The following is a 6987-nucleotide window of genomic DNA, read 5'->3' as shown; positions in this document are numbered from 1 at the left end:
AAGAGAGCCGAGCTGTGGAAAACACGCTTGGTCATGTTATCTGTGTTATGATATTATTGTCATCTATTGAACCTTCTCTTTTGTGACCATTTCAATTAGAAGAATGTATCTTAAAAAGTTGCAAACAAACATATCCAGTAAAAGTCCCATCAAATAGTAGTGTCTGAGGAAGGTGAGATGAGAGCAAACCTTTCATCTATCCAAAGAGATAGAGAGGTCCGTTGTTTGCAGTATTGTTGAAAGACCTATAAATTAAACATGGTTGTTTAAGATCAGGAAGTTGATTTCTTTCTCCACATCAACTCTAGAAACACGGCTTACAATAAGCACCACTGCTACGATAACTATGGTTTGCTATGTAACTAGGGAATCTTTTCGAATGACAAATATTAAAGCATCCACAATAAGGATGTTTTTAGTGTGCTTTTTGGTGATGTTTGCAATTATATATATATATTAAATCCATTAAGTCTAACCACCTTCCAAATCGATATCCACCATTAGATCTTGCTGAGATGAAATCTAGGCCGTTTAAACTCACTAAAATAACCGCCCTTGTGGCGGTTCCAAAAGGTTATGGTCGGTTTTTGCATCTGGTGGTTACCTCCATCTTTTGCTACCCACTATCTCCATAACTCAACCACCTAAAAGGTGGTTACTTATTATTATTAATATATTGTTCGCGGCTAAGAAACTGCCAATTTTGACAAAAATACTGATTTTGAGATGATCATGGCCATTCAATCTTGGAAGTTATTCGTGAGATTAAATCTCAGCCGTAATAATACCCCAAAATTTGGCAGTTTAGCGGTTCCTCTATTTTCTCCCCCATTTCCCCCGACAATTGTTGCAGCGGTTGTGTGTCTCTCTCTCTCATACGCTCCCCAAACTTCTCCCACGTCGTCTGTGTATAAAACTATCATCAGACATCCTCTCCGTTAGCACTTCATCCTCTCGAATTTTCTCTGCCCGTCTCTCCCCAACAAAACCCAAATCAACAATAGTGTGTGATTCTACCTTTTTTTTTGTTTAATTATTTCTGCCCTAATTTTTTGTTTGTTGATTGTTAGTTATCAATCTAATGGATCTATTGAAACCAGAGATTACAGACGGAATTTCTGTGAAGACGACCACCGATTGGGAAACGGAGGTATATCTGCTCGACTCGAGTCGGAAATTTCAGTTCCAAATATATGATTGACAACTATATTCCTTTCCTATTGTTCTTCAATCTTCATTGTAGAATCGAGATTTCCATGTGTTTCTAATTGGTTATGTGTCTATTTCAGTTCTCACAAAGGGGCTTCTCAGTTCTCACTATATTCAAACATTCTGGTATCACATGTATTCTCAACTCTCGCTATATTCTCCACAAATCTGGATTACGAAATTTACAGGTATACAAAGTTCGCTATAATTCGTTCAATTTATTCTAGATTGAAGATTGTTTTTTTCTAGGTCTGATTTGAGCCGATTTACACTTTTAAAGGTGGAGATTCAGGGTTTTGTTGCCAATAAGGACTCATAGATGATCTGATCGACCTTCGTTTAGTAAGCGTAGTTGAGCGGTTCTCTCCCACGTCCCTGAATCATCGCTGAGGAGCGTCCTCTTAGCCTATATAAGATGCAGACATCTTGTGTTCAATTGCGCTTTTTTCTTCCTTCTCCATCTTTTCCGTCATCCTCTCACCTTGCCGACTCATTCAATTCACCTATGGCTTCCTTATGAGCCCTGCTTCTTCAAAATGATGAAACCCTAGAAGCGATTATGATGTTGCTGATGAATCTCAACCTCAGGTACTCTTACTCTCGTATTTTTGCTAACTTCGCAATTGAATTTAGGTTTCACAAATTCACATATTCATAATTAGTACAGTATCGATTAGTTTTAAATTTGTAATGTTAATGTAATACTTTTTCATTCACTTTTTGATTCACAGATGTGTACATAGCCGGAAGTTACACAAGGCACAAGTATTGATGATGGTGCAGGATTGGAAGCCATGTTGTTGTGAGGTGCGACTGAGTTCAGATTCTTCGGTGTTCCTGTTTTCCAGGTTGATTTTTTAACCAATTTTGTTGTACACTTCACTAGACTCTCATGAATCTGATTTTATAATTGAAATATTAACAAATTTAAGTTACATTAGACTAAAAAGACATTGGGGTGAAACAATCTCAGTTATTTATGAAGTTAAAAATTGCTCTTGGGTTTCCAAAAATATCATCATTATTTTAAGTTACGGTGATGATGGTTTTGATGAAGTTGAACTGATGATTATTCTCATGTTGTTATGAGGAAGCCAACCTACTTTTGACTATAATGAAGTAACTCAATATCGTTTCTTACTTTTGACTTTGTATGTAGTTGACCATCTTGGTGAATTTGATAAACTCAGTATGAATAGAAGTGTACTTAATGGTGCATGTGCATCATGATAATCTGGAATAAAGGTTCAAAATTACACACCAGTGGGACTTCTTTTAACTCATGTTGGGCATCATTGATGCAAGAAATTAAAAATACAAAAGAACAAGGTGATCATATTGTCGCAGGTAATAATAATGAACTAATCATCCTTTTGTCATATTTTTATTGTGATTTAGCGTTTTAGCATGATTTTTTTTTTGTGAATTTTTAAGCTTTTGTTACTCATAATCTGTACGCATGCCATATGTTTATAGTGGAAGACTAAAATGGCTCGAACGTCTTGCGTGCATAAACACAACCATTTATCCAGTCACCGCAATTCCGCTTCTGGTCTACTGTACGTTACCAGCTTATGGTTTATATCTCTATTTCTTTCCATTTTTGCAACGTGAATACTTGAAATGAGATGGAGCAGGGTCGGGTTCGACGAGTGGTGGAGAAACGAACAGTTCTGGGTGATCGGTGGTGTTTCCGCCCATCTTTTCGCTGTTTTTCAAGGTCTGTTGAAAGTGCTTGCGGGTATATACACCAACTTTAGCGTCACATCGAAGGCATCTGATGAAGACGATGATTACGCTGAACTATATGTTTAAATGGACGACGCTCTTGATTCCACCGAAAATACTCTTGGTGGTGAATATGGTGGGTGTGGTTGCGGGTATCTCGTATGCTATGAACAGCGGATACCAGTCGTGGGGGCCGCTGTTTGGTAAAATTTTCTTTGCGTTTTGGGTGATTGTTCATCTCTGCCCTTTCCTTAAGGGTCTTATGGGGAAACAAAACCGGATGCCTACTATTGTCGTCGTGTGGTCTATTCTTCTTGCATCCATCTTCTCTTTGTTGTGGGTTAGGATCGACCCGTTTACTACACGAGTCACTGGCCCAGATGTTCAGTAATGTGGAATCAACTGTTAATCTGTATTTTGGACATAAAATCCCACCTCTGGATATATAATTTGTTTGTTTTTCTACCTTTTTTTCCTTCATAAAATACATGAATTGATGGATGTTTAATGTTTTTCTATATAGCTTCTTTTCTTTCCTTTTGTTATAAATATTTTGAATAATAAAATATTTACACATAAGCATCATAAAATATAAAATTAGTTACACAGATCCATATTGTCATTTAGCAAAAAATATTCACTCTTTATAAGAACAAAGCAAAAAATGTTGACTTTCTTGCTATGGAGTTGTTTAAACTTTTTAGTTTGTTTATAATAAAGTATTTCTCTTTTGATTCTGCTGTATGTTACTGATAGCATCTTGCTATGGAGTTGTTTAAACTTTTTAGTTTGTTTATAATAAAGTTCAGTTTCATTAAACAAAAGTTGTTAATCCATATTATAACACTTTTGATTAGGGATGGGTACGGTACCGGTTCGGTACTGAACCGGTACTGGAACCGAAACCGAAATCAGGAAAAGTGGGTACCGGTACTGGTGTTTTACCCGTAAATACTAGTTTCGTACCAGTACCAGTACCGAAAAATAGAGAAAGTGGGTACCGGTATCCAGTATCAAATGCTTATCCATACCTATCCAACAGTTGGACTTTTATTCTCAATGCATGGATCTTGGTTTATTTGCTCCATATTAATCTCTCTCTATATATATAAAGCGAATATGATGGATAAAAATGTAATTTTGCCATAGGTACAAGTTTTGAAGCAATATGTATTAACAAGCCAAAGCCATAATCGACACTTTGTATAGCGACCGAAAGATAAACCCTAAACAATAAAGTCATGAGATGCCCCAAAACATATCGACACATGTTTTACATTGATAAAAAAATTAATATAAAAATAAATATCGATAAAGGTTTCAAAAGTATAAGTATTGGTACCGATATTAATTTAAAATTGACGTGATACCAATGTTGTTCGGACAATATCAGTTTAGTTCGTCACCGAAACTCGCTATAGCTTATGATATAAAAGGTCCTCTATACTGCCACCAACGGTGTTGAGATAGTTTCGATTTGGTTTGTCACAATGATCAACAAAAAAAATCAATTATAATTAACTCAATCAATTTTTAACAAAACTTTTATCAAAACGTAAATAAAATAAATATGTCGCAACAGTATATTCAACGAATTATATAGCATTATCACATATTATTAGAATAACAAAAGAAGTTAAACGACATTAATTTATAAAACATCGATCTTAAAAGTTATAAAAGAAAAACAAAATATGTCTAAAATTAGAATAAAAAATAAACAAATACTTAATAAAATTATATCAAATAAGCGTAGTCGCGGAGTTAGATTTTGGTAAGTGAATGAAGGAAAGCATACTTAGAGAAGCATAATTTTTAGAGAGCTTGAACTTTTATGTTTGATTATCATGATCGAACCAATTTCTTAGTCCATTAGTCAAGGTAGCAACTAGCGTATCAACGTAGTTTAAATACTTTATACTTTTTTTTTAAAATCTGTTTGTTTGTCACTGTAAAATACTTATTTAGTTTATGTCATGAAAGGTAAGTACGGGAATTAAAGAAAAAACATACCAAGTAGACAGGGATTTAACCGATGGTCAGCTCTTCCAATAGGTAAAGTATAGATTTTATGTTTTTGTAACGCTTAACGTGACAAGGAAGGAATAATAGCGCTATTGGAGCAGCTGATGATGCTATATGCTTATGTTATTAATCTAAATACGATAGGCATTTCATATACACTGTTTCTTTTGAAAATATTGGGAAAAAGGGTATGGTTTTCTTTTCTTACATTGCAAATTATTTTTCCAATATTTGATGTTACATCAGTTGTCCAACTTTGGGCTTGCTATCTATATGGATGTCTATTTTCAGTCTTTTTTTTTTTTTACAGATAGTCCACTTTTTTTTTTTTTTTTTTGCAAAATTGGCCCGTGTGACCCTTTTTATAAAGACCAAAAGAGATTACATTAGAGGGGTGCTAAAGATGTATGGGTCTATATATTTATGGACCTGTAGAGATGGTGATTTCGACCCATTTGTTTATGAATGGTTCTGTTGTGGTTTTTTTCGTCTTTCACAAGCAAAATATATAAAAAAAAAGGTAAAAGTGAAACTGTTCAAATGAGTTGAAATTTGAAAGTCCCGAATCCTTTGAAACAATTTAAATTTTGTGACTATATTGGGTGGATTTTTATTTGCAGGATAACATGCTTCTTGCTTCTGCAAGTGATGACGGGACCAAAAAAATTGAAAAAAGACGTTAGGGGCCACAAGGGTTAGAAAAAAAAAAGACGTTAGGGGCTCAGATGTTAAAAAATTCTTTTTTGGGCTAAAATGGTAAAAGTGATATAACCACAGGGGCAAAAATCGTAATTTACTCTTTTATGTATTACTTAACATGTATCCTCTTGACTTTCTAAATTTATTTGTTTGTGGTTATGTCAAGTGTTTTAATTGGTTGGATTGTTGTCGTATAAAAAGGCCAACAGGTCGAAAAGAGACCACCTTTGAGGTTAAAGAGAACGATCCAAAAGCTGAGAAAATATAGGCAGTAAACCAACCATATTTGAATGTTATTACACTTTCTCCCAATGTTGCCTATCGTTTACCTTTTCATTAAAATGACACAATTTCATGCTTTACCACTCTATCAGTTTTATTTTATACTCTTCTGTGGTTGTACACTCTTCATGTTTGTTTTCCTTTTATAAATTAAAGAATGATACTTTTGTTTGGAATGTTGTTTAGATTTGTGTCCACTTAATGTGGGTGTTTGGGATTTGCTTATTTTGAGCTCTTTTAACTTTTAGACTTATTAAAAGTTAATTTGTGTCTGAAAAGAAGAAAAGCAAAAGTTAAAGGGTTTGTGATTTTTTCAAAAAAGGAGATGGAAAAGGAGAAAAGAAGAAAAGGAGAAGCAATCATAGACACCCTCAATATAGATATCTTTGTTTGTTACGCTGTTAGCATAACCCGTCCACCGGACGGGTATTAAACTAGTTATTTGTTGGTTTTGTTATTGGGTGGAGTTGTTTTTAAGGAGAGAGCAATGTTTTAAAAACCGGTAAATACCGGCCGGTTATACCGGTATTACCGTTTTCATATGTAAATCCGGTACGAAACACCCCGTTAAATAAGTGAAACGACATAAGGTTTGTACCGGCGGTAAAATCCGGTATACCGGTTTGAAACGTAGTACCGGTACCGGCCCAGGGTTATTTTAGTTTGGGTTGTTAATTATTTTTATTGTATATGTTACTTATCTTACATAATTTATATATATTTTGATTATTCGTAACTAAAATTTATTATTTAATATTGTATGAAACGAAAATAGTTATCCTCTAGTTGATGAGGATAGTGAATTTCATCTTTTATGCGATCGTGAACTTGATGTATTCAACACTCAAATGGCTAAAACATATCGTACACTTTCATTTAAAAGAGTTTGTTGGAAAATTGAATAATTTTCGATTATCTTTTGGTTTATTTTTTATTATGGATTTACTTTTGAATTATATTTTAATATGTAATCATGCATTTTTGGATTAACTTTTGAGTTGAAGTTGTAATTTATGAAAATATAGAGTTAGCTAGTCAAACCGG

The 6987-nt window shown here is 34.1% G+C and overlaps 1 pseudogene; it reads left to right on the top strand.

Moving 5' to 3' along the window:
• Window positions 1-693: 693 nt before the first annotated feature.
• LOC110898110 lies at window positions 694-3486 on the top strand (annotated as a pseudogene).
• Window positions 3487-6987: the final 3501 nt, after the last annotated feature.

Source organism: Helianthus annuus, chromosome 15, assembly GCF_002127325.2.
Source record: "Helianthus annuus cultivar XRQ/B chromosome 15, HanXRQr2.0-SUNRISE, whole genome shotgun sequence".
NCBI lineage: Eukaryota > Viridiplantae > Streptophyta > Magnoliopsida > Asterales > Asteraceae > Helianthus > Helianthus annuus.
The sequence above is the reverse complement of the archived record's forward strand: the minus strand, read 5'-3'. Positions and strand labels throughout refer to the sequence as shown.